The sequence below is a fragment of the Hemibagrus wyckioides genome, linkage group LG06, assembly GCF_019097595.1.
Source record: "Hemibagrus wyckioides isolate EC202008001 linkage group LG06, SWU_Hwy_1.0, whole genome shotgun sequence".
Classification (NCBI taxonomy): Eukaryota; Metazoa; Chordata; class Actinopteri; order Siluriformes; family Bagridae; genus Hemibagrus; species Hemibagrus wyckioides.
The window spans coordinates 35,472,996-35,481,310 of record NC_080715.1 but is presented as its reverse complement, the minus strand read 5'-3'; the positions used below and the strand labels follow the sequence as shown (position 1 = coordinate 35,481,310).

At 38.5% G+C, this 8,315-nt stretch overlaps 3 non-coding genes and 1 pseudogene across 3 annotated transcripts; all 4 read left to right on the top strand.

Annotated features, from left to right (window-relative positions):
• The first annotated feature begins 6,626 nt into the window (after positions 1-6,626).
• LOC131355345 (U5 spliceosomal RNA) lies at positions 6,627-6,741 on the top strand. Its single transcript, XR_009204853.1, has one exon. It is a non-coding gene; the product is annotated as a U5 spliceosomal RNA (small nuclear RNA).
• Positions 6,742-6,977: 236 nt separating this feature from the next.
• Positions 6,978-7,092, top strand: LOC131355346 (U5 spliceosomal RNA). Its single transcript, XR_009204854.1, has one exon. It is a non-coding gene; the product is annotated as a U5 spliceosomal RNA (small nuclear RNA).
• A 305-nt stretch (positions 7,093-7,397) lies between these two features.
• LOC131355341 (U2 spliceosomal RNA) lies at positions 7,398-7,608 on the top strand (annotated as a pseudogene).
• A 276-nt stretch (positions 7,609-7,884) lies between these two features.
• Positions 7,885-7,998, top strand: LOC131355348 (U5 spliceosomal RNA). The gene has a single exon (XR_009204856.1). It is a non-coding gene; the product is annotated as a U5 spliceosomal RNA (small nuclear RNA).
• The last annotated feature ends 317 nt before the right edge of the window (positions 7,999-8,315 follow it).

Sequence of the window (8,315 nt, the reverse complement as noted above, 5' to 3'; positions counted from 1 at the left end):
AAAGTTCATCATCACACAATGAATCGGGTATTCCTTGAAGAAATTTTATGTTTATTTTGGTCATCAACTCATCATACAAAGTTTGCCAACAAGAATAAATCCACACGATTTTTTCAGGTACTTTTGACAACACTTCTTTACTGTTTTCCAGCAAAAGTTTGATAAAAAAAAGATTAACCGCTATTACTCGGTCCACACACAATACATGAAAATGGCATTTGCAATCTCGCATCAAAAGTAGTCACATTCATGTTATCCATGACTAGTGGTCAGGTTGACAGAATCAATCAAAATGATCTTTTTATTATACATACATAGAAACATATACACACTCATAAACATGATCAATCATAATATCCATAAGTGAGAGTTGTAAATTCAGGTAATAAAACAAATGATCTTTTTATTATACATATATACAATCATAAGCGCGAACAATCTTAATAACCGTAAGGGAGAGTTGTAAAATCAGGTAATAATACACAACTCTGAATCTTTTTATTTGTGTTTGATTTCTCAAATGAAAACCCTTTTTATCTCGAATGATTTGTTTGTGCGATGTTGTAAGATGACCGATTTTATCAGGATTCTTCACTCGATCATCCACCAGCTCAGTAAGCGATTTCAAATTGACAACTTTTGAACTGGAGTAATTTAAAGTGATGCCTTTTGCTTTCATAGATGTTTTTCCGTTTTTAGTTTTATACCCATAGGTTTTAGGACCAGCACTGACAAACTCGACAATATGATCACCATCCTCTAGCTCGCTGGTAAGACCCCCCAAATAATCGCTCAATGGAGGCATCCAATCACCTTCGCTACTTTTAAAAATGACGCTGTCTGTGTCTGTGTATAAACAACGCTGTTTTAAACGATCCAACAGATCGTACAGTTCTAGTCTCGCATATGCTGTAGTAAAAATTCCGCTGAATACGTTAGCATTGCCTGGTTTAATCAGTCTGTCATCCTTACAGCGCCACTGTGTGAGAGCGACCTCATCTGACAGAAAAGAGAAATGGCTAACATTGAAGAGATCAGAGAACATAAAGTTTAAAAACTCATTGGGGTCTTTGATCAGAGATGTGTTTAATCTGTCAGGTTTTTGACACATTTTACCCCACAGCGAATTTAACGCGAGTTTAGCCACAGATGTTTTTGCGGGGTTGACACTGATATGTTCAGGATTCAAATCGATACCCTCGTTATGTTTGTAATTTTTAATGTATGTGTCTTTTGTGTTTTCATCGACTACCCATGACGGGTAGCCTGAACTTTCCTGTTTGGTTTTGAGAAACATTTTAATATACTTGGAAAAGAGACTGTTAGATGTATTGGGGAACTGCCAAACCTCAAACACTTTCGAAATTTTGTATCCCTTTTCAATGGCCTTAGCTATTTCGATAGATGCCCGAGTTCCGATAAGAGCTCGGTCTTGGTCTGAATGGCGACACTGCTTTTGCAGTTGTTGCTCACAGCATGTTTTACACAGAGGGAAAAGAAGTTTGCTTCTTACCCTGTAAGGAAGAACAGGAGACCACAGACCTCTAGGCGGTAATACTTTAGCTCTGATTATCCCAAAATAATTCTCTAGAGGTTCAAAGTCACGGTAAATGATGACTGGGTGACCGATTGGGTAGGTTTTTGTCTTATTCACGTAGGGATAAAGATAAGTGAAATCATAATAATCTATTCTCTCCCCTGCTTTTACTGTGTAATGTAAATGCAATGCGTTGGTTCTACCGCCGTAAAGAGCGTCTCGGGGGTTTATGCGCTCTGGAAAGTCAAACTCTTTTAGAAAGTTTATCACGTTGTTATCACATTTCTTCATTTCACTCCACTCATGCTCCCAAATTGTTGTGACATGTAAATTGCGTACCTCTTGCAAATACTTAATTTTCTCCAACGTTTTTTGACGGACATCCCCGTAGCTAAAGTTGGCGTTAAGGGGGAAGGGGGCCGTTGAGGGATAACACTTTTCACACCCATGATAAAAACAGCCGAGAAACTCGAATGCCTTTCGCGTCTGACCCACTTCACAATACCCATCAACAGAATAAAGGCCAAATGTTGCTTCACCTTCGTTCAGAGCGTGTTGAATGGGGAGGTTTTGTGTGGTGGAAATGTATTCAAGCCACTGAATGGATGGTGTTGAGAAAGATTTCTGGTTATTGATGTAATTATCTAGTGGTGGGATAGCTAGTGTGTCTTCATCGAGAAATAATGTCCGGAAGATTTTCAAGCATACAGATGCGATTGTTATACATTTAAAGGGATCAACTTCTGTACTTTCTAGAATTTCATTTCTGAAAGCTAAACACCCCTGTCTCAGAATGTCTACATGCAGTATTCATGCCTCTCTTTCTTTAAATTAAAGACTTTGTCAGTCACGGTCGCGTACCACATAAAAAAATCCTCCCTGTCCTTAGGCATCATGCTATCCACACCGTAAAACTCGGGCTCAGGATATGGACCTATGTAGTCTTGGTGTTCTTTTGTGTTCCAGAAATGCGGAAAATAACCTTTCTTTTTTTCTGAGAACCCCATGGCTTTAGGAAGATTACTTAGCTTCATGGGTAAGAAAGACAGACTATCGATGTATCTCTGTCGAAAATCTGTATCAGAAAAACACAGAATTTTCCACCTTGTGCAATGATATCAGGGGCGATTCCTTCTTTCACTAAATGATTCAACAAAATGTATGAATCGAACCCTCTAGCGTTATGCGCTATAAATGTGTACCCTCTGTACTTTTTTCGACGGAAAGCCTTAAAAAATGCTGCAACACACCCCTCCCCATACCACGACAATTCATGCAACATATTAAATTAGCAGTATGAGTTCCTGTTTCCTGTGTAGTCTCGAAATCATAAAAGATGTATTTCATATTTGGCTTTTCTTTCCTTAACGGCTGTAAATAACAGAAATGCGATATTTCTGAATCCACTTTTTCACCACAGAGATCACAACGGCTCTCTAAGCACACATGATCTCTCCGGTTAAAGGGGTTCCGATACTCTACGACATTACACATGCTGCAATAGAACCCTGTTTCACACAGAGAGTATACACCTCTTTCTGACCGGCGTTTTACTTTATGTATGTCGAAACAACGTTTTGACTTACACAACCTCGAACAATCAGGACATTTAATTATACTCTGTCTATGATTGTAGTATTCTACATCACGACAAATGTTACAGCTAAACTCACACTTGTGAGCTCTGGCATTCTCATACACTGTATGACAGAAACGACAGACATAACTATGCCCCAAAAGTCCTGTAATGCTTTTAATACCGTAATAATGATTGTTACACAACTTTTGAACCCTCAAAATAATGACCTTCAAACTGAAAAAATCGCTAGACAAATCCTCCGTGATGTAGGATTAACTGAAAACACAGCTGTCACATTTGCTGATGTATCTAAATTTGAGAAGCATCTGAAGTGTAAAATCGTAATCATACACCGTTCTGACAACAAAGCCGGCTACTCTTTCTTTCAAACCAGCAGAACCCCCCCCATAAAAAAAACAATTTACTTGTTCTTGCATGACACACAGTGTAAAACACATGTTGTCTTTATTATGAAATATATACAGATGTCTCATCTTCTTCTGTATAGCTTCCGAAGTGAATAATGTACTAATCTTCCTTCTATATGAACCACCACGAGGTGGTCGAACTATTTGGATTACTATTTCGAGTGTGTCATCTGAAAAAAATTCACGTTTACTTTGAATAGAATTTTCAAGCATGGTCAGAAAAGACTAAATCAACGGACCCATTAACTAGATGAATACGTGAAGAAACGTCGATCGTATCACCTCTAATTTCAACCGTTACTATGTCCTTTGGTGAAATCATTTCATTAGCCACTTCTATCAGACTGTTTAAGATTTCTAAAACATAATTATAAAAATCCGCAAAGCTGTCTACAGCTGCGATCGATGAAAAATTTACTCTTCTCCTAATTTCAGTATTATTGAATCGGTCGCGATTAATTATTCTAATATTAGGATCAATCCCGTTACCAGCTTGCACGTTTTCTACGTTAGGAGGGGCTATGTTCTCGACGTTATCTGTTCGCATGTTTTCTACGTTAGGAGGGGCTATGTTCTCGACGTTATCTGTTCGCATGTTTTCTACGTTAGGAGGGGCTATGTTCTCGTCATTATCTAATTGCATGCTTTCAACACTAGGGGGTTGTATGTTAACACCACCAAATATTTGCACGTCAATACAGCTTTGGGGGTTCATGTTCTCAGTATCAGCTGTTTGCACGTCTTCTACATTAGGAGACTGATCATTTACTGTTTCAGTCCTGTGTTCATTTACAGTTTGAATGTTTTGTGAAGCAACGGTATCGAAAAAGTTTACAGAACCCGCATTTAACATAACGAGGCTTTGGTTAAGATCATGAAACAGATCATGTGGAGATAACTGTGTATGATTATGTTCGATTTCTGAAGTAGGGACCTCATTGATGTTTTGATCTGTGGCTAAAGCCAAACTATCATTTAATTGATTAACCGCATCTAATAACTCAGGATTCAAGGGGGTAGAGTAACCTTGTTCATTTAGACTATTCTGTAATGCTAGCAGACTCTGGTTAAGTTCACTGAATATGTCGTGTTGAGTATGTGGTGTAATTGATACATTATTATCTGAATTATGATTGGAATGCTCTAATTGGGTATTAACCGGCTCAGGACTTCTTAGACTAACATTCAACTGATTAACAGCATCTATTAATGAAGGATTCGACTGTGTAGAGTAACCTTGTTCATTTAGACTATTCTGTAATGCTAACAGAGTCTGGTTAAGTTCACTGATTATGTCGCGTTGTTGTGTCTCAGGTGTAATGATGTCACTATAATCTGTAATAGGGGTCTGTCTAACAAGCTGCTGTGATGGTCCTAATCTCTCGTTTAACCAGTCGATAGCGTCTGTTAAATAGGGGTTCAGAGTTGTGCATGAGTTGTGATGTGACAAACTACTAGAAAAAGTTTCATCAAAACCGAAATCACAAGACGGTAGATTATTTTCACCACGTATTTTCTTAGCCCCTGAAGACTGTGTGAGATTCACCCGCTTCTGCACCATGTCTAATGTGAAATCTTTTTATCAACTCTATATTCACAGCATCACAGCTATTCAGACAATCAAGAGTATCATTTAATGATTGAACATGTTCAATACCTGAAGTGTTGTCAAGTGTAATAAACAGACTTTCAAAGCTTCCAAATTTTTCGTCTCTTAGGCGAAAGAATCCATTCAATGTGATGAAACACTCCTCAGGGTATGTAGCCGCTTGATCGACGTTATTTCTCCCCCGTCGAAAACGTGACCTATGTCTTCTTCTTCTTCTCCTTGTTCTTCATCAGCAAATAATAAAAGTATAGGGTAAGCTTTTACAATCCTTGAACGGGTTGGCTACATTCTTTAGAATATTCACATTTTATGTAATGACTTACCCGTAATTCGAGGAATGGGCTTAGGTCACGGATGTACTAAAACGGTAGGCTGCCCCCAAATTGTTGTGACATGTAAATTGCGTTGATGTTTTAAAACACTCGCCATCTGAAATAATCACTTCGCTGTTGTCTAAGACATCATAGGAAAAAGATTCTATTAGTATCCCGAGTTATACATTTCATCTTAAATCAGTGTTCTGTGAGACATAATGAAAATACCTAATGCTGATTGATCTCGATTTCCTAGACACTACTGCCAGATATGTATAGCCCGAACTTGTTCTGTAATTAAATGTATCAAATTAAACTTTATATATCCGTTTCCATCTATAAGTAAATAGAACAAGATATTCTTTCTAATTACATTATTCTAATATTATTAATGACATTCAATCTAATACACGTAAATGAAATGATTCAAGTTAGTGAAAATGTGTTAAGTTCAGTGTGTGTGTGTCATGTTCAGGGAGACCCAACGATTTATAAAACATTTTTAAAATAATAATTTCAAATAATCAATAGACTAAAAACAAATTAAACTTTATTTTTATAAACATTTTTAAAAATAATAATTTCAAATAATCAATAGACTAAAACAAATTAAACTTTATTTTTATAAACATTGGGTTTGTGCACGCGTGTGTGTGTGTGTGTGTGTCAAGGTAAGGGTTAAGGGGTTGTATGTGTGTGGGTGATTGTGGGGTGCTATGGAATACGTAACGTTCAGGAGATAAACTTATAACGTCTATGTTTTATCAGTAGAAACATTCTTGTTCATATGTTTATGTGCGTAGGTGTGTCACCTACAGGGGGGTTTGTGTACGTGTGTATGTGTGTGTGTATCATGTACTGACGGTTTGTGCACGTGTGTGTGTGTGTGTGTGATTAAAATTCTGATGACTAAGGGAATATGTACCCCACCCCATCAAACAACCTCATCGGATGAAAGGGAAGCGGGATAATGTGGCGGATACGTTTTTGGGATTGGTTGAAAAGGGGCGGGACAATGTGACATGAACGATTCTGATTGGTTGAAAGGGGCTGGACAATGTGACGTAGACGATTCTGATTGGCTGTCAGACCTGTCAAAATCGGTTTTGATGAAATATACACCATAACCCTCTCTCTCTGCTCTGGCTTTTTTCCTTTATAGCTCTGGTTTCTCTTAAGTCATGCCTAAATCTTTTTCCTTTTACTAAAGATTTCTGTGGAGAGGAACATCAATGAGTTTGATGTATTTTTGTGAGCTTTGCTCTGGCAAAGCTGTGTATGCTTCAATGTTAAATGGGTAGTTTCCAGGAGTTGGGTCTTATTTGGTTATGTGACTTTATGTTCCCTAGCCTATCTTCGCCTCCTTCTGCTCATCACTGTCAGTTGTTGTTCCTCAACCTTTTCCCCACCCTTTCTCCACTCATCCAACCAAGCAGGCCGGCCTTACACTTATCGAGCATTGTGTTTCTCCGACAATGGTTTCCTGGTGCTGATCGCCTTTTTTTCTTGTTAGCTCTGGTTTCTCTTAAGTCATGCCTAAATATTTTGCCTTTTACTAAAGATTTCTTTTGAGAGGAACATCAATGAGTTTGATGTATTTTTGTGAGCTTTGCTCTGGCAAAGCTGTGTATGCTTCAATGTTAAATGGATAGTTTCCAGGAGTTGGGTATTATTCGGTTATGTGACTTTATGCATGCCTGTATAGGTGTGGCCTGAGGCTGTCCGTTAAGCAGATGAGATAAAAGTTTATTGCTTCTTGGCCTTTTGGCTAAGATCAAGTATACTCTGGTCTGGTTTTGGGTTTTGACTGGGTTTGAGAATGAGAACAGATGGAATGGGGTTTGTGTAGGATCGCTTCTAAGGCTTTTTAGATAGGATCAATTGTGTTCAGTGTTCTGGCTTTTTGGCCTTGGTCTGGGTTCATATTACAATCCTTAATCTAACCTTGAGAAGGCGAATGGTTAGGTATGGACATGGGTAGGATTTGGATTGAAAAAAAAATCTATTCTTATCAGTTTAATATCTGATATATCCACTATTTTAAACAGATTTTTAGAGCTGGGAGCCGGAAAAGGGGCTTTCTACGTCCACTCCGCAGATCGGCCTGGTATTGCAGTACTTCCAAGCTTGGTGCAGCGTTTTCTGATGTAAAATGAAGGAGAAAAAATGACTGAATTAATGATTTACTGACTTACTTACTTACTTGCTTACTTACTTACCAAAATATGTCTGCATTGAACCCGTCCTGTTCCCTAGCCTATCTTCGCCTCCTTCTACTCATCACTGTCAGTTTTTGCTCATCAACCTGTGCCCACCCTGTCTCCACTCAACCAACCCAGGGGGCCGGCCTTACCCTCATCGAGCATTGTGTTTCTCCGACAAGGGTTCCCTGGTGCTGCTTGGCTTTTTTTCTTTTATAACTCTGGTTTCTCTTAAGTCTTGCCTAAATCTTTTCCCTTTTACTAAAGATTTCTGTGGCGAGGAACATCAATGAGTTTGATGTATTTTTGTGAGCTTTGCTCTGGCTGTGTATGCTTCAATGATAAATGGGTAGTCTCCAGAAGTTGGGTCTTATTTGGTTATGTGACTTTATGCATGCCTGTATAGGTGTGCCCTGAGGCTGTCCGTTAAGCAGACGAGATAAAAGTTTATTGCTTCTTGGCTTTTTGGATAAGATCAAATGTTCTCTGGTCTGGTATTGGGCTTTGACTGGGTTTGAGAAGGAGAATAGATGGAGTGGGGTTTCTGTAGGATCGCTTATCAGGCTTTATAGCTAGTACCAATTGTGTTCACTGTTCTGGCTATTTGGCCTTGGTCTGGGTTCACGTCACAATCCTTAGTCTGCCCT